Consider the following 20,747-nt stretch of genomic DNA (forward strand, 5'->3'; position numbering starts at 1 on the left):
GCATCATTTGTAGAAGAGAATATATTATATATTTTTTCCAGAGATTGATTTTAACTCCCTTATCAAAGATTGGTTATAGATGCATGGATTGATTTCTGGGGACTCTGTTCTGTTCCATTGATCTCTATGTCTATTTTTGTGCCAGTACCAGGCTGTTTTTATTATAACTGTTCTGTAGTATGACTTGAAATCCTCTGATATTGTGATGTCTCTGGGTTTGTTTTTGCTGTTTAGGATTGCTTCAGGGGTTGGCACTGTGGCACTTTAGGTTAATCCTCCACTTGCGGTGCTGGCATCCCATATGGTTGCCGGTTTTAGTCCTGGCTGCTCCTCTTCCAATCCAGTTCTCTGCTGTGGTCTGGGGAAACAGTAGAAGATGGCTCAACTCCTAGGGCTCCTGCACCCACATGGGAGACCAGGAAGAATCACCTGGCTCCTGGCTTCAGTTCGGCACAGCTCCAACTGTTCCGGCCATTTTGGTGTGAACCAATGAAGGAAGACCTTTCTCTTTGTCTCTCTCTCTCTGTCTGTCTGTAACTCTACTGCTCAAATAAATTAAATAAAATCTTTTAAAAAATTGTTTCAGCTATTTGGAGTCTTCTCTGTTTCATATGAATCCTAGAAACATTTTTTCCTAAGTCAGAGAAGAATGTCACTGGCATTTTGATTGGGATCATAGTGAGTACTATGAATATTTTCATGATATTAATTCTCACAATCCATGAACATAGAGCATATTTTTGCTTTTGTTTTATCTGTTATTTCTTTTGTTAATTTTTTTTAATTTTTCATTGTGGATATTTTTCACATCCTTGGTTTCATTTGTACCAAGGTATTTGAATTTTTGTAGTTATTGTGACTGGGACTCATTTTACAAGTTCTTTCTCAGTCATGGCATTGTTTGTATAAATATATATATATATATATATATATATATATATATATGTTATTACCATATATATATGTGATTGATTTTTGTATGTCGATTTTATATGATGCAACATTACCAAGCTCTCTTTTTATTAGTGGACTTTTATATATTGAATAGTAGAGAATTTTGGTTCCCCTACACATAGGATCATGTCATCCACTGACAATGATAATTTGAATTCCTCTTTCCATTTTGTATTCCCTTGATTTCTTTTTCTTCTCTAATGTCTCTGGCTAAACCTTCAAGAACTATATTGACTGTGGATATAGTTGTATGGTTCTGGATGTTAGTGGAAATTTTTCTAACTTTTTTCATTCAATAAGATGCTGGCTGCGTATTTGTCATGGATTGCCTTGATTGTATTGTGGAATGTTCCTGCTGTATTCAATTTGCTTCAGGTTATAATCATGGAAGAATGTTATATTTATTCAAATAATTTTTCTGCCCTTATTGAGATGATCATATGATTCTTATTCTTCAATTTGTTAATGTGATATATCACACTTATTTATTAGTGTATGTAGAACCATCCCTGCAAATAAAGGTTAAATCCCACTTGGTCAGGGAGAATGATCTTCTCATTGTTTTTATTCAGTTAGCTAGTACTTTGCTGTGGATGTTTGCATCTATGCTCATCAGGGATACTGGTCTATAATTTTCTTTGTTGCATCTATTTATGGTTTTGGAATTAAGGTAATGTTGGCCTCCAGGAAAGAGTTGGGAGATTTCCCTCCCCTTAAATTGATTTGAATACTTTGAGAATAATTGGATAAATCATTTATTTAAAGGTTTTGTAGAATTCAGCAGTGACAACATCCAGTCCTGGGCTTTTCTTTCTTTTTATTTTTTTTTTTAATTTTTTAGGGCAGCGCCGTGGCTCACTAGGCTAATCCTCCGCCTTGCAGCCCCGGCACACCGGGTTCTAGTCCCAGTAGGGGCGCCGGATTCTGTCCTGGTTGCCCCTCTTCCAGGCCAGCCCTCTGCTGTGGCCAAGGAGTGCAGTGGAGGATGGCCCAAATACTTGGGCCCTGCACCCCATGGGAGACCAGGATAAGAACCTGGCTCCTGCCATCGGATCAGCATGGTGCGCCAGCCACAGCGCGCCGGCCATGGCGGCCATTGGAGGGTGAACCAATGACAAAGGAAGACCTTTCTCTCTGTCTCTCTCTCTCACTGGCCACTCTGGCTGTCAAAAAATAAAAAAAAAATTAAGATTTATCTACTTATTTGAAATTGAGAGTTGCAGAGAGAGAGAGGAAAGGCGGGGGGGGGGTCCTCCATCCAATGGTTTACTCCCAAGATGGCTACAATGGCCAGCACTGCAATGATCCAAAGCCAGGAGCCAGGAGCCTCTTCCAGACTTCCCACATGGGTGCATGGGCCCAAGGACCTGGGCCATCTTCCACTGCCTTCCCAGAGAGCTAGATTGGAAGTGGAGTAGCTGGGTCTCAAACTGGCACCCTTATTGGATGCTGGCACCTCAGGCCAGGGCGTTAATTCACTGCACCACAGCACTGGCCCCCTGGGCATTTCTTTCTTAGAAGTATCTTTATTACTGATTCTATCTGTCTTGGATACTTGTCTGTTTAGGTTTTTTATCTCTTCTTTAATCAATTTTGGTAGATTGTGCATATCCAAAAATCTATACTTTCCATTTATTTGAGATTTTCCAATTTGTTGGCATAGAGCAATTTCAATTTTATTTCTTTTTATTTTGCTTTATTTCATTTATAATTTTAATTACTTTTCTTCCTGCTAATTATGATTTGTTTTGTTATTTTATCTTTAGGGCCTTAACATGTATTGTTAGACCATTTATTTGATGCCTTTAAAATTTGTTGTTGTCAATAATTGCTATAAACATCCTTCTTAACATGGCTTTTGCTGTATCCCATAAGTTTTGATATGTTGTGTTGTCATCTTCATTCATTTCCAAGATATTTTTCTCTTTGATTTCTTCTATGCCCCACTGTATATTATAAGCTTGTTGTTCAGTCTCCATATGATTGCATATTTTCTATATTGTTGATTTCCAGCTCCAATACATTGTGTACAAAAAAAGATAAATAGTATGATTTCAATTATTTTGAATTTGCTAAGACTTGCCTTATGGCCTAGTATATGTTCTGTCCTAGAGAAACTCTCATGCACTGCAAAAAGAATACATGTTCTGCAGATGTGGGTGAAACATTCTGTATATACATTTATGTCCATTTGACCCATAGTATAGATGAATTATGTTGATTATTTGTTGATTTTATGTCTAGTTGATTGGCACATTGATGAAAATAAGATGTTGAAGTCCCTTGTTATTATTGTATTGGAGCCTATGTGTCTCTTTAGAACTATTAACATTTGTTTTAAATAGGCATGCATGCTGGAATTGTGTGCATATACATTTTCCATAGTCACATCTTCCTGTACAATTGATCATTTAATCACTACATACTTTTTTTCTTTTAGCAGTTTTTTCATTGAATTCTATCTCTTTCTAATAATAAGGTGGTTACATCTTCTGTTTTTGATTTCCCTTAGCATGGAATATCTTTTCCATTCTTTCACTTTGATTCTGTGGGTATCTTTTCCCACAGAAAAGGGTTGAAAGCTATGTCTAGGATTAGGGTAAGATCTAGAGCTAGAATTATGAATAGGATTAAGGCTTTTCTAAGGTTATCATTCACACTATGTTTTGGGCTAGTATTGGGTAAAGCTTAGCGTTACTTCTATCCCTAGGCCTATTGTTAAGTTTAGAGCTGGTGATAGGGCTATGACTAATTTTAAGTTTCAGGCTAGAGCTTGGGTTACCATTAGTATTACAGTTAGAGGTAGAGTTAGATTTGTTGTTGAGATGAGATATAGAGGAAAGATTAGAACTACTGTTAGTTTTAGGGTTAAGCTTAGGTTAACGTGTAGGCTAGGGTTAGGGTTAAGTTTAGGGTAAGGTGTAGAGTTAGAGCTACTATTAATGTTAGGATGCAGTTTGCATCCATGTTATGGTTAGGGCTATACTTATTAGGGTTAGGGCTTAGGCTATGGTTTGGTTAAGTGTTAGGGTGATGACTCGTGCTAAGGTTAGGATTAGTTTTCTGGTTAGGGTTACTACTGTGGTTTTTTTTTTATAATTATTTATTTATTTGAAAGTCAGAGTTACACAGAAAGAGGAGAGTCAGAGAGAGACAGAGAGAGAGAAGGTCTTCCATCCAATGGTTCACTCCCCAATTGGCCACAATGGCCAAAGCTGCGCTGATCTGAAGCCAGGATCCAGGAGGTTCTTCCAGGTGTCCCATGTAGGTACAGGGGTCAAAGGACTTGAACCATCTTCTACTGCCTTCTCAGGCCATAGCAGAGAGCTGGATCAGAAGAGGAGTAGCCGGGTCCCAAACCAGATACCAGCATTTCAGGCCAAGATGTTAACCTGCTGTACCACGCTGCCAGCCCCTGTGGTTTGTGTTTTGCCTAGGTTTTCTGCCACAGTTGGACAGGACTGAGATTAGGATTAATGCTAGAATTAGGGCCCTGGCTTTTGTTAAGTTTAGAGTAAATGATAGATTTATGAACTGTGTGTGGATTAGGACTACAGTTAGGATTAGGCTAATTTCAAGGCAGTTGCCTAGCATTGCTGTTAGAGTCAGGGTTTGGGTAAAATTAGCCCTAGGTCTATAGAATTAGCCCTAGGACTTGATGAGGTATAAAGCTAAAGCTAGGTTCTTTTTTAAAAAATTATGGCTAGAATTAGTTAGGGCCATGGTTAGGTTAGTGTTAGTGTTAGATGTAGGCATAGGGTTATTTTAGGTTTTAGGTTAAACCATGGGTCAGTGTTTTAGGGTTAGGAGTATGATTAGAGTCTGTGTTATTACTACATTTTGATTTAAGATAAGGCCCAAGTTTAGTACTATATTTATTGCTGGGGGTAGAGTTGAAATTTTTTATAAGTTTAATTAATTAATTAATTAATTTGAAAGGTAGAGTCACAGACACAGAGATGGAGAGACAAATGTCTTCCATCTGCTGGTTCATTCCCTAATTGGCCACAACCCTTGAGGTGAGCTGATCCAAAGCCAGAAGCTAGGAGCTTCCTGTGGGTCTCCCATGTGAGTATAGCAGCCCAAGGACTTGGGCCATCTTTACTACTTTTCCAGACCATACCAGAGAGCTGGATCAGAAGAGTAGCAGCCAGGACTAGAACTGGTACCCATATGGGATACCAGCAACACAGGTGGAGGCTACACAACAATGTTGGCCCCTAGAGTGGGATTTTCAGTTATGGTTAGTGCTAGAGCTTTATATTTAGGGCTAGGGTTAGGGTTAGAATTAGTTCTAAAGGAAGGGTAAAGTTAGTCTTTCTGTTATTGCTAGTGTTTGAACTAAGTTTATGATTAGGTTTACTGCTATCATGGGATTAGAGTAGAGTTAGGCCTAGAGGTAGGATTAGGGTAAATGTTATGGATAGGATTGAGTTTAGGGATAGATTTTTTTTTTTTTGGTATGGGTAGGATTTGGTTACTGTTATTGTTATGATTAGGGTTAGGATTATGTTTAATGTTAGCACTGGTATTATGACTCAGGCTAGGATTATTTGGGGGGGTTGGAGTAGGGCATTGTTGTACTTAGTGTTAGAGTTATGCTTTGCATTAGCATTAGGAATTGGGCTAGTGTTAATTTTTAAATAACTGCTATAACCATGATTAGTAATATGGCATGGTATAGTGTTATATTTAAGTTTGTAATAGAGTTAAGACTAGGGTTGTGGTTATTCCTAGTGTTAGAGTTTAGTATTAGGATTAGGGTTACATTTAATGGTAGATCCTAAAGTAGCTTTAGTGTGAGTGTTACTTTTAGATCTGAGGAAGTAGCAATGTTACGGTTAGGGCCAGAAGATAGTCTAGTTAGGTTTATGGTTACATATTTATTGGGAAGGGATAGGGATATGCCTATAGCTAGGGTTGGGATTCAATTGGAGTTATTGAGGGTGAGAGCTAGGCCTGGAATGAGGTTTTGGGCTAGGTTAGACTGGCCTGTTCTTAGCCTGTGTTCAGGGTTAGAGTTAGAAGAGCATTATAGGGTTAGAGTTAGGATCTTGGGTAGGTCTATATTTAGACTTAGGTTTAGTGAAATGGCTGGGGCTAGGCTTAGGATTAGGTTTATTGCTAGGGTGATAGCAAGGTGTAGGGTTAGTGCTAGGGTTTGGTCTAGGGTTACGGTTGGGAGTAGAATTGTACCTAGAGTTATGTTTACAGTTATAGATAGGTTGAAGGTCAAGCAGTGTTTAGAGGTAGGAGAGGGCTCAGGTTAGGACTAGGTTTAAGGGTAGAGCTGGAGTTACAATTATAACTACATTTGAGTTCGGGGTTAGAGCTAGGGTTATAGTCAGGTTAGGTTAGAGTTATGGCTTAGATTATCTTAATGGCTAAGTGTAGATGTAGGGGTAGGTTTAATGCTGCTGTTTGGTTTAGTGTTGGGATTAGTAGCGGACCAGGTTTAGCGTTAAGATTAGGGCTAGTTTTAGGGTTATGGCTACAGATAGCTAGGGTTTGAATTACTGTTAAGTTCAGACTCATGCTTTGCATCAGGGCAAGTGTTAGGGCTTGATCTGTTTAGGTGTAGTGCAAGAGCTACAGTTAGTGTTATCACAGGGTTTAGGCTACAATTAGCGTTAGAACTAGTGCTAGGTTTACAGTTAGGTTTCTGATTAGAGTTGCAATTACTCTTAGGTTTGGGGTTAGGTTCCAGTTAGAAGCAAACTTAGGAATAGGGTTAGAATTAGTGTTAACATTTGGGACAAGACTTATGTAAAGTTTAGAGTAAATGTTTATTAAGTTAGATATTTTGTGAGGCTCGGAGCTAGTGTTAGGTTTAGGTTTATGTCTATGGCCTGGTGTTGTATTATTGTTATGCTTGGAGTTAGGCCTAGGGTTAGCAATATGGATTGAATTTTGGTGAGGTTTAAGGCTAGGGATATGTTTATGGTTAGAGTTAGAATTAGTGTTAGGACATGGGTAGAACTATAACTAGATTTATTTTTAGGGTTAGTGTGAAGGCTATGATTATTGTTGAATCTAGGTTTAAGACTAGGATTAGGGCTGCATCTAGGGTTAGCTTTACCATTATGTGTAAGGTTAGGGTGATTATTAGTTTAAGAGTTGGGGCCAGGGCTGTGATAGGGTCTAATGTTAGCTGTAGAGCCAGGACTATATTTTGATTAAGGCTATATTTTGGTTTCAATTTTGACCTATGGTTGGGATTAGGCCTAGAGTTAGGTCTAGGTTTACATTTAGGTATAGGGATAGCATTAGGGTTTTTTTTTAATATGTTTAAAGGAATGGATAGAGCTACTATCAGATTTAGGGTTAGGATTAGGATTAGTTCTAGAGTGAGGGTTAGAGTTATGAATAAAGACAGAGTTAGAGGTAGGGTTAGAGCTATTCTTAGGAATAATGTTATGGTTGCATCAGGGCTCATTTTAGGTATTTATCTATGTTTAGTGTTACATCTAGGACTATGGTTTGGCTAAAGGGTTTGGGATTCAGGCTAATGTTAGGATTAGAACAAGCTCTAAGCTAAGGCTTAAGTTATGGATTACTGAAAGATTATGCTTAGGACTATAATAGGGTTAGGTTTATAGTTAAACTTAGCTCTAGGTTTAGTGTTGGTACTATTGTTAAGGACTGAGCTCTAACACAGCAAGGGTTAGGCTTAGAGATTGTATGATGGCTAGGGCTAAGGTTAACTTTAGAGCTAGGTTGAGGGTCTGGTCTAAGGTTAGGTTCCAGTTAGGGCTATTGCTAGAAAAAGCCATAAGTTTAGGGCTTTTATGTGGTTTAAAGCTACAGAAAAGTTTATTATTATGGACTTAATTAGGGATATCATCATGCATAAAAATATGGTTACATTTACATTTTGGGTTAGTGATAGGACTATGACTAAATCTATGGGTAATAGTTGGACTCTGCTTAGTGTTAAAGCTCAGACTAGATCTTGGGTTATAGTGTTTATTACAGTGAGGTTTAGAGCTATGTTTATATTTAGGTTTAGGTGGTAGGGATAGAGTTAATGCTAGAATTAATGTTTAAATTAGGGTTATGGTTAGTACTAAAATTAGGAAGAGTACTAGGGTCAAAATTAGATGTAGGGTTAAGCTTAATGTTAGGGCCAGGGAAGGAGTAAGAGTAGTCTTCCTGGCTGGCGCCGTGGCTTAATAGGCTAATCCTCTGCCTGTGGTGCCAGCACCCTGGGTTCTAGTCCCAGTTGGGGTGCTGGATTCTGTTCGGGTTGCCCCTCTTCCAGGCCAGCTCTCCGCTATGGTCCAGGAGTGCAGTGGAGGATGGCCCAAGTCCTTGGGTCCTGTACCCGCATGGGAGACCAGGAGAAGCACCTGGCTCCTGGCTTTGGATCAGCACAGTGCATCGGCTGCAGCGTGCTGGCCACAGCAGCCATTGGAGGGTGAACCAATGGTAAAGGAAGACCTTTCTCTCTGTCTCTCTCTCTCACTGTCCACTCTGCCTTTCAAAAATAAAAAAATAAAAAAATTTAAAAAAGAGTATTCTTCCTGTCATTGCTAAGGTTCTGGCTAAAGCTATGTTTAGGTTTATTGCTAGAATAGGGATAGAGCCAGGGTTATGTTTAAGTGCTAAGATTTGAGTAAGGGTTATGGTTGGGTTATGGTTAGGTCTAGTTTTTGAACTAGGCATGGCATTTAGGTAGGGTTAGGATTAGGCAGAGGGATAGGTTCAAAGCTCTGTTAGGTTTAGTGTTAGGGTTATTGTTTTATGGTCAAAATTGTGTTGGGGTTAGGTTGATTATATTTGGGGCTAGACTCATGTCTAGAGCTACAGTTAGGATTAGGGCTAGGGCTATGGTTAGGTTTAGTGTTAGGGTTGGGGTAGTACTAGGCTTATGGTTAGTGTTATGACTAGGGTTAGGGTTATGTTAAAGATTAGAATCAGGATTTGTCTTAGAGTTAGTGTTAACATTAGGACCTGGGCTAGGGTTAGAGTGTTAGAGTTAAATTTGGTTAGTATTATATTGTGGCTTGGATTAGTTTGAGTGCTAGGTCAATAGCTACATTTAGGGCTATGGTTGGCTTAAATTTAGGGCTTAAATTACATAGAGGACATAGACTAGGATCAGTGGTAGAGCAAGCATTACATTTAGGGATAGGGTGTAAACTATGGATAGGTTTTGGTCTAGGGCTTTGTTTATAGTACTGTTAGTATGAGGATAGGACTAGGTTTAGTATTAGGTATATATTTAGCATTAGAGCCATGGCCAAGGCTAGAGTTAGAGCTTGGATTAGGGTTGTTTCTAATTATGGTTAGAACTATTGAAATCACCAAGTCTATTGTTAAGTTTAGAGTAGAGCTATGGCTATGGTTATATTTATGAGAATGGATAGCATTAGTGGTAGAGCTAGAGTAAACATTAGAAAATTCTTGCCAGTGTTTGTTTTTGTTATTTTTTGGGTTAGGTCCTGGGCTTGGGTAAACCTAGGGTTAAAATTGAGTGTAGATTTAGGGTTACAATGTTGAGTAGGTTTGGGGCCCAGCCTAAGTTTCAGGTTAGGTTATATTTAGGGATGATAGGCTTAGGGTTACAATTAATGTTAGGGTTAGAATTAGAGATTAGATTAGTGTTAGGGAAGGGGTTAGTGTTAGGTTTATGAGTAAGGCTTTGCCTAGGTTATGGTTGGAGTTAGGTTAGGGCTAGGTTTGTGACTGGTTAGACTTAGGGTTACAACTGTGGTTAGGGCTGAGTTTAGGTTGATGGTGAGGGCTAGGGTTATTTTTCAAGCTATTATTAGGGTTATGGACAAGTTTTATGCTAGGGATAGCACTAGGTTTTGTACTTGGACTATGGATAACACTGTCTTTGAGACTTGTGTTAGGGATAAGGCTAGGGTTAATATTAGAATTTGGAATGAAGATAGCCTTTAGGATTAGAGTTAGATTTAGAGTAATGGTTAGGGTTAGAAAATGAAATGCTGCAAGAGGCTTCTATTTTATATTCTATCTCTAGTTCTTCTGGTACTTCAGGCACACCTACTGTTCAAGTACAAATAATTTCTATGTTGGAAGCATTGAAGCTGCATTGCTTTTTAAGGTCATTGTAGTTATTGCTCACAATATGCTTAACTGTCTGAGGAAAATCCATGTTGTCAGCCTGGACTTATTTGAGTCTGAATCCCCTTCCTTCTCTGAACTTCAGATTTAGCAGCTCTTTTGAGGTTTGCTAATGCACAGTGTGTTCTCATGCTTGAAATAAAAATGCTTGCTATGCAAATTAGGAAGCCAGGAATTCATTTATTAGATTATTATCTTCTCAGGAAAAGCAACATGTTAAGCCAGTCCTAGTGTGTACTACAATTGTGTTCTGTGTACCAACCTCAGGCACATCGTATCTTTCAGATATTACACATGTATAGTGTAATGCTTACTAAGTGCATACAGTGTAAAAGAAATATTATCTTAAGTTTCCAGGAAACCTAATGCTTAAGCTCATACTGAGCTGGATATAAATTCACTTCCTTGAGGGAAATTGAAACAAAATATCCCTTTTAAACAGTACTCTTCCACTACATTTTCATATTGTATACTTATAATGTATTAAGTCCTATGTATATCAAGCAATCAATTGTACACACAGAGAAAACTCAATGCAGCCAGTGTGTTCTAATTGAGAAGCCAGTTCAATTCCTTCAAATAACTTCAGGCACCAACATGATATTTGAAACATTAAGAATACATTGTTTATTATGGCCTTGGTTGTTAAAGTAGAAAATTCAATTAATCTCTCTTAGGAAAAAATTGTCAGCCTAATCTAATCTGTACCAGCTTGAAACATAATATATTTTTCATTATCTATGTAGAGTGTGTTTCTTTATTGGAAAGCACATGCTTACTAAGTGCAGAGTTTTAATACAAGCATTCCTTGGAAGAAAACCTAATTTTATAAGTTCATACTAAACTATATAGAAATTCCATTCCTATATAAAATTTATGCAAAATACTCCTTTACAGTAGTTCATTTCTGCAGCAACATCATGCTTGTATACTTTTTGCATACTAAGGCCTATGTATATGAACCAACACATGAAAATACAGGGAAAACTGTATATAGCAACATGTCTCAATGACACACTAGAACTATTTTTATTATGATGTCAAACCCAGTATCTCTTTAAAGTAATGTGTGTGTTTGTGTGTGTGTGTGTATATGTATGTATATATGTATACATATATATATACACATATATACACAAACACACACACACACAATTGATGCTTGAAGCATCACGAATATATTTTCAATTGGGCCTCTGTAGCTAAATCAGAGAGCTCAAGTAATATTTCCCAGGAAAGCAAGGTTTTAAGTTTGTCCTACTGTGTACTCCATATCTTTTTTCTGCCAATTACATCAATAACATACCTTTCAGGTATTCTACATGTACAGGGTGTTTTTGTATTTGAAAGCACAATGCTTACTATGTGCATATTGTGTTAACACAACCATGTGCTTGGTGCCTACAAGAAACATGCCCCACAAAGATACACACAAACTGAAAGTGAAAGGAAGGAAAGAGATATCACATGTTAATGGAAAGTAGAAACAAACAGATGTAGGTATCTTAATATCAATTAAAAGACAACATAAAAATGGGTAAAAGAGACAAACAAAGGCAATATGGAATGATTAAGAAATCAAATCAACAGGAAGATGTGAGTATAATAAATGTAAATCTACCCAATTACAGGGTATCTGGCTATTTACCACAAATGTTAATTGATCTAAAGGGAGACATGGACTCCAATACAGTAATAATGAAGAAATTCAACACCCCACCTCCTTCAATGTACAGATCAACTAGACAGAAAATCAACAAAAACAACAGAGCTAATCTACACTGTAGACCAAAAGACCTAACTGGTATCTATAGAAAATTTCATTAGATAGTACAGAATATACATTATGTTCATCAGGGCATGCAACTTTCTCCAGGATAGATCATATGCTAGGCCATAAAGTAAATCTCAGCAAATTCAAAATGATCAAACAAATCATGAAACTTTTCTGACCACAACTGAATGAAACTGGAAATTAAAATCTCAAGAATATCAAGAACATACATAAACACATGAAGACTGAACAACATGCTCTGGAAAGAACAGAGGTCATAGAAGAAATCAAAAAAGAAACAGCAGGTCATCACCATGGCATAGTGTGCAGTGTCAGCATCCTATGTGGGTGCTGGTTCAAGTCCTGGCTTTTCCACTTCTGATCCAGCTCTCTACAATAGCCAAGGAGATCAATGAGGATGGTTGAAGTGCTTGGGACCCTGCACCCATGTGGAAGACCCGGAAGAAGCTCCTGGATGGATCCTGGCTTTACACCAGTTCAACTCTGGCCATCGTGGCCATTTGGGGGAGTGAACCATTGAATGGAAGCCTTCTCTCTCTCTCTCTCTGTCTCTCCCTCCCTCCCTCCCTCCCTCTGCTGCTCTGTAACTCTTCCTTTCAAAAAAGTGAATAAATAAATCTTGTAAAAATATATAAAATAAAAAATAAATAAAAGAGAAACAAAAATGCTATAAACAAATGAGGATAGCAATACAGCATATCAACAATACTGGACACAGTAAAAGCAGTGTTAAGAGGAAACATTACAGCAATTGGTGCCTACCTCCAAATTGGGAAGGCACTAATTAAATAAGCTATCAATGCATCTAAGGATGTAAAAAAACAACAAACCAAACCGAAAATTAATAGGAGGAAAAAATAAAAATTAGAGAAGTAAGCAAAATTCAAACCAAAAAGCAATATAAAAACAATGAAATGAAGAGTTATTTACTTGAAAAGAAAAGTTGATGCATCATTGGGCAAACTAACCAAAACAGGGGGGAGGGATAGACCCAAATCAGTAGACTAAGAGATGAAAAAGGAAATGTAACAAGAGATATCACAGAAATAAAAATGATAATCAGGAATCACTTATAAAGAACTATATGCCAACAAATTGGAAAATCTAGGATAAACAGATAGATTTCTGGACACAAACAATCTAATAAACTGAGTCATGAAGAATTAGGAAACCTAAACAAGCCAATATCCAGACAGAGATTGAATTAGTCATAAAGGCTCTCACAACAAAGAAAAGTCCAGGAATGGCTTCCATACTGAATTCTACCACACATTTAATGAACTAATTACAATGTTTTCTCAAGTTATTCAAAACAATTGAAAGGGAGAGAATTATCTCAAACTATTTCTATGAAGCCAACATCACCCTAATTCCTAAACCAGGAAAAGATACAACAGAGAAAGAGAACTATAGTCTGGTATCACTGATGAACATAGAAGCAAAAATACCAGCTAAGTGAATCCAACAGCACATCAGAGATAGCATTCACCTTAAGAAAGTGGGAGTAATGTCTGTATGCAGTAATGGTTCAAAATTTGAAAATCAAAAATGTGATAAATCAGATTAACAAACAATAAAAATCATATGATTATTTCAATAGATGCAAGACAGCATTTGATAAAACAAAACATCCTTTCATGATGAAAACCTTAAGCAAACTGGCTATAGAATCAACATTTCTCATCAATCTCAGCAATTTATTTCAAACCCACAGATAGCATCTTATTGAACGCAGAAAGTAGTTGGAGGCATTCCAACAAAGATCCAGAACCAGAAAAGGATGGCCACTCTCACCACTGCTATTCATTATAGTCAAGAAGTTTAGCCAGAGTCATTAGGCCAGAAAAAGAAATCAAATGTTACAAATTGGGATGGAGGAAATCAAACTATCCCTATTTGCAGATGACATGATGCTACCTAAGGGAAACCAAAAGACTCCACTATGAGACTATTGGACTTCATAAAGGAGTTTGGTAAACTGACAGGATATAACACTGACACACAAAAAGCAATAGCCTATGTTTACATGGACAATGTTTTGGCTGAAAATGAACTTCTAAGATCCATTCCACTCACAATAACTGCAAAACATTAAATACCTCAAAATAAATTAAACCAAGGAATTCAAAGATTTATATGATTAAAATTATAAAGCACTAAAGAAAGATACAGCAGTCAAAACAAATAGAAAAAAAATCATCCATGTTCATGAATTGGCAGAATTAATATCATATCTTCAAAATGTTCATACTACCAAAATCAAATTGCAGATTCAATGTTATCCTAATTAAAATACCAATGACACTATTCTAAGACAAAAAAAGCTGAAATTTATATGGAAACACTAGACACAAAATAACAAAAACAAAACTGGAGGTATCACAATACCAGATTTCAAGACATACTACAAGACACTTATAATCTAGACAGCCCGGTACTTGCAAGAAATAGACATGTAGAACAACAGGACAGAATAGAAACTCAATTAAAAGATCTACAGCCAACTAACCTTTGACAAAGGAATTAAAATCAGTCCCTGGAGAAAGGAAAATATCTTCAATAAGTGGTGCCTGGAAAACTCTATCTCCACATGTAGAAGTATGAAACAAGACTACTACATTATACCTTAGATCAGAATGAACCCAACATGGATCAAAGACCTAAATCTATGAACCAAAACCATGAAATTATGGGAGAACATTGGGAACTGCTGCAAGATATTTGCATAAGCAAAGGCTTCTTGGAAAAGACCCAAGAAGCACAGACAATCAAAACCAATATTGACAAATGAGATTACATCAAGTTGTGAGGCTTCTGAACTGCAGAAGAAACATTTAGTAATGTGAATATGCAGCTGACAGAATGGAAGCAAATAATTGCAAACTATCAAACTAATAAAAGATTATTATCCAGAATCTATAAAGAAGTCAAGAAACTCAACAGCAACAAAACAAACTATATAGTAAAGAAATGGGCAGAGGCAAGCACTGTGGCATGACAGGTGGGGCCACTGCCTACAGTGCCAGCACCCCATGTTGGTGCGGCTTGGGTCCTGGCTGCTCCACTTTCGGTCCAGCGCTCTGCTGTGGCCTGGGATGGCAGTGGAGAATGGTCCAAGTCCTTGGGCCCCTGAACCCACATGAGGTCCCTGGAGGAAGCTCCTGGATTTAGATCGATGCAGCTCCAGTTGTTGTGGCTGATTGGGGAATGAACCAGTGGATGGAGGACCTCTCTCTCTCTCTCAGCCTCTCCTTTTTTCTCTGTGTAACTATGACTTTCAAATAAAAGTAATTAAATATTTAAAAAAAACAGAATGGGCAAAAGACTTGAACAGGCATTTTTCAAGAGATGAAATTCAAATGGCCGACAGATACATTTTTAAAAAATGCCCAGGATTACTAGCCAACAAGGAAATGCAAATCAAAGCCACCAAGAGGTTCCACCTCACCACAGTAAGAATGACTCTCAGATATCTATTAACAAACCATAAATGCTGTAGAGAATGTGGGGAGAAGGTACAATAATCCCCTATTGGTGGGAATGTAAACTACTGCAGCCATTGTAAAACACAGTATGGAGATACCTCAGAAATCTGAAAGTAGATCTGCCATATGACCTGGCAATTCCACACTTGGGAATTATCCAAACAAAATGAAATCAGGATATGAAAAAATTATCTGTACCTGCATGTTCATTGTAGCACAATTCACAATAGCTAAGATATGGAATCAACTCATATTCATCAGTTGATGAATGGATAAAGAAATTATGAAATTTATATTATATATATCATATATACCATATAAATATATATATATATAAATCATATATATACATATATATCATATATATACATATGAGAGACTATGGAATACTAATCAGCCATAAAAACAATGAAATCCTGCTACCAAAAAAAAAAAAAATGGATGCAACTGGAAACCATCATACTTAGTGAAATAAGCCAGTCTCCAAAAGACAGGTATCATATGTTTTGCCTGATCTGTAGTAACTAACAGACTATCTAAAATGTAATGTATTGCAGAGAAATGCACATTTTGAGATTTAAGGACTATTTGTATCCTTTGTCTCTACTGTTGAGGAACAGTGCTTTTTTCATCATACTTTGTTGAATTCTTTACTTAGTGTAGGGTTAATCTTATGAGAATAAAGTAAATTGAAAATAGATCTTTGTAAATATTAAGAGTGGGAATAGGAGAGGGATGAAGAACAAGGGTGACAGCAAGGCAAGAAGAGACATAGGGTGACAAGTAGCATGTTTCTATGTCTGTATATATGAAAAACATGAAATTTGTATATCCTGAATATATATATGTATGTGTATATATACATATATACACATTTGTGGGGAGCAACTCGGACTAGACTGTTACTGAAATTAAGACTTATTCTATGCATCTGCTCTCCCACAATATGGTGCTGGGAGAGGAGCAAACAGCTTCTACACAGCTGCCTTTCACCAACTTGACAAGCTGCAGGAGCTGCTCCTGATTGGAGGAGAGCAGCATACTCGGCGTGTGGGTAGCAGAGTTGGGATTGGTGGAAGAGGACTATAAAGGAGGAGAGAGACAACATGCACCAGGAACATCTATCTGAAGGAACACCTGAGCAGCCCTCGAGAGAGCCGGCTGGCGGTGTGCCGCTCCCCCGCGGAAGTGGGGGAAAGTGGCAGGGGGAACCGCCCTTCCATGGAGGTGGAAGGGACGGTAGCCAACCCGGGAAGAACCAGCAGCAAACCCGGGGAGGGCCGAGCAGACAAAAGAACAACGCAGGGTTTAGTGTCGTTCCTCCGCGAAGAGGGGGAGCGACAACATACATATATACACACTATATATATATATGTATATATATATATATATAGAAACAGAATATTCAAATATTCTGGTTTAGACATGAAGTCTTGTCCTGTTGATACCTTCTAGCACCACTGTTCTTTGAAGTATAATTCTTCCATGTTTGAAGAATTAAAAATGGATTGCTGATTACAACATATAGTATTAAAGGAATGTAGTTAACATTCCTAGCAAGATCAGCATTGTAATTCTGTACTAATGTGTATCTCAAATCCATTCCTTGACCCAGATTCAAATGTAAGAGTTCCTTCAGGTAGTGCACAAATATATGATATTCTCATTCTTGAAAAACAGTGATTATTAAGCAAACTAGAGCCGAGTCAGGAATTCAATTATGATTTCCTGGAAGTATAAAGCAAGCATATAATAAAATCTGTACAAATCCCTTTTCTTCAGATAAATTCAAGGAATTATAGCCTTTTCCAGTAACATTCATTTTGCTTATTTTCATATTAGTGGGTGTATTTGCTTATGAAGGTATCTGTAAGTAAAGCACACAAGGAACAGAGAAAACACAATGCAGCAACGATACTCTATTTGAGAAATCAACTCTATTTCTTTTATAACTGCAGGCACAATAACTCTTATGTACAATTCATCTACTTTCTGTTTCAATCATTAAAATATTTTGAATATGAAGGCCTGTGCAGATAACAGAGATTAAAGTTATCTTATCCAGGAAAGGCAACTTTCTTGGGTGTGTATTGCAACTGCCTTCCAGTGCCAAGTTCATATAATGTGTCTTTAATGTATTACATACAGTGTATTTTCATATGGAAAGCCCAATGCTAAGTACATGCAGTGTTAAGCATTCCCTTACTTCAGCGTGAAATACTAATGGTGTCAGCTTGTATTACACTGGGGAGAATCTTCATTCCTTTAAATAACTTCAAGCAAAACACTGTTTTCCAGTAATACTCATTTCCTCTTAATTCTTTGTGTTCTTGTCACATATAAAAATTTATATTCATTTATAAGCCAATTAATGAATATTCAAAAATAATGAATATACCTACTGTATTCAAATTGAGAAACTAATCCTGTTGCTATTATAACTTAAGGCACAACAGAACTTTCAAGTATGATTTATTTAACCAATGTTTGAATAATGGAAAACGTATTATTTATTAACTACTGTGTAGTGAAAGAAGAGAATTCAGTTAATCTTTTTCAAGAAAAATGATTTTGTAAGTGTGTCCTGATGTGCACTGCAAATCCATTATGCCAATTTCATCCACACCACATCTTTCAAGTATTCCAGATGTGTGTGTGTCTTCATATTTGAAGTGTTCATATGGTTAAGGAAAGAATTCCCTTAAATTGGCATTGAAACCAAACCTTGTAAGCTTATATTAAACAAGGTGTAAACAGGGTATACACTCCACTTCTTGAGAGTAGTTCAGGCAAAACACTCCTTTGAATCAACACTCACATGAACTGCATTCTGACATTTGTACAATTATTGCTTATGAATATAGAGAGAAAGGAGAGAGGGAGGGAGGGAGAGAGGGAGGGAGGGAGGGAGGGAGAGAGATCAAAGAACCCACAAAGAAATCTCAGTGTTGCTAGTGGGTTCCAATTGAGACATAAATTCTGGTAACTTCAGGTACCACTACTCTTTCAAGTATTATTCAACTACTCTGCATTTGAAACATTGGAAATGTTTTATTATTGATGCCTATGTACTTAAAGTAGGGAATTTATTTAATATTTTTAGGAAAACAAAAATTGTAAGCCTGGCATAATGTATATTTAACTGCATTCTTTGTAGTACCTTTAAACTTAGCATATCTTTCTGGTATAACACATGTACATTACATTTCTTTACTGGACAGCACAGTGCTTACTAAGGACATTTATTGTTGAGCTTTCTCATGAGTTCGCAAGGGAAATTAATGAACCCTCCTACTACACTGGCATAAATTCCATTCCTTGACAAAAATTGAGGGAAAACACTCCTTTCCATTAGCATCCAATTCTCCTTTATGGTTAAGTGTATAAACTTACTGCATTTGAGGGTCTGTGTAACTAAAGCAAATACAGACGGAAATCAATGGAGCAATAAAAGTCTATGTGAGTAGTTAATTCTATTCCTTGAAATAAATTCAGGCACAATAGCTATATCTATTATATATATATATATATATATATATATATATAATATATATATTACAATTTATGTTTATGCTATTTGAAGCACTGGAATCACATTGCTTACTCAGTGCATCTAGTGTTAAGACAAAATGAAAACTAATATTGTAATCCTGTAATAAACTAGATATAAACTCCAGACCTAGAGAGATCTTCAACAAAATCAGCATTTTTAGAAACATTCATATACTTATTGTTGATATATGTATTGTAAATGCAGCCTATATACCTAAAGCAACCATGAACATATACAGTAATCTCAGTATAGCAACAATGTTCTTATTGAGTAATAATATTCTTTGAAGTGACATCAGGCACAATAGGTCTTGTAATGTGGCTCATGTACATGATATTTGAAACATTAAACATCTACATACTAAGCACAGTGTTGCCTGTGAAGGCCTCAGTAACTTAAGCAATCAATCAGCAGAAAATTCATTGTGGCATTGCTGATCTAAATGAGAAACTAACTCTACTTTTTGAAAGTACTTAAGGCACAACAGTTATGGTGTTTGAAGCAGTGGAAACCCTAACCATAAATAATTATAACACAAGTTTCACTGGTATTGTTAAGAATAGTTCTATCCTAGACATTACCCTAGCCTTGACATGAATCATGTCCCTAACTCTAACACTAGCAACAACACTAAGCCAAAGCCTATCCCTAGCCCCAAACCTAGTCTTAACCCAAATACTTACTCTAATCTTTTTTTAAATTTATTTGACAGTTAGAGAGAGAAAGGTCTTCCTTCCATTGGTTCACGCCCCAAATGGCTGCTACGCCCGGAGCTATGCCGATTCGAAGCCAGGAGCCAGGTGCTTCTTCCTGGTCTCCCTTGTGGGTACAGGCACCCAAGCACTTGGGCCATCCTCCACTGCCTTTCCAGGCCACTGCAGAGAGCTAGACTGGAAGAGGAGCAACCGGGACTAGAACCTGGTGCCCATATGGGATGCCAGTGCTGCAGGCGGAGGATTAGCCAAGTGAGCCATAGCGCCGGCACCACTCTAATTTTTCTTTATCTATTTATTTGAAATACAGAGTTACAGGGAAGCAGGGGCAGGGAGAGAGAGAGAGAGAGAGAGAGAGAGAGAGAGAGAGAGAGAGAAATATTCCATATGCTGGCTCACTCCCTGAATGGCTGCAATGGTCAGAGCTGGGCTGATCTGAATCCAGGAGGCATGAGCCTCTTCAATTCCGGGTCTTCCACATGAGTGCAGGGGCCAAAGGACCTGGACCATTTTTTACTGCTTTCCTAGACCACAACAGAGAGCTGGATCAGAAAGTGGACCAGCTGGGATGCAAAACAGTGCCTATATGAGATGTCAGCACTGCAGGCAACAGCTTTTACCTGCTACACGACAGTGTTGTCACCTAACTCTAATCTTAACTCCAATCCTATCTCCAAACCTAATACTAACTCTAACACTACCATAGCAATAGATATAATCTTAGTTGTAGGCCAAATCCTAGCAATAACAGGTTATAATATATAACAGAACTCTATCCAACCCACTATCCATAAAACTAATCCTACTCCTTAACCTAACCCTAGCACTAGTCATTAATCTAACACTAGCCCTACCTTAACCTAACTGCAATTGTAATCCTATTACTTACCACAGTGTTAACCTATTCCTAACTCTAAAACTAAATGTATTTCAAATTGTATTTCCATTGCAACCCCAACTCTAGCTGTAATCAGATCTCTAGCTCTAACCCTAAATGTATACTTAACCTTTACCCAAACCCTAACCACAGCCTTTTTTTAAAGAAAAGATTCTTATTTACTTATTTGAAAGTCAGAGATACACAGAGAGAGAAGGAGGTGCAGAGAGAAAGAGAGAGATCTTCCATCCACTGGTTCACTCCCAAATTGGCTGCA

Source organism: Oryctolagus cuniculus, chromosome 19 (assembly GCF_964237555.1).
Source record: "Oryctolagus cuniculus chromosome 19, mOryCun1.1, whole genome shotgun sequence".
NCBI lineage: Eukaryota > Metazoa > Chordata > Mammalia > Lagomorpha > Leporidae > Oryctolagus > Oryctolagus cuniculus.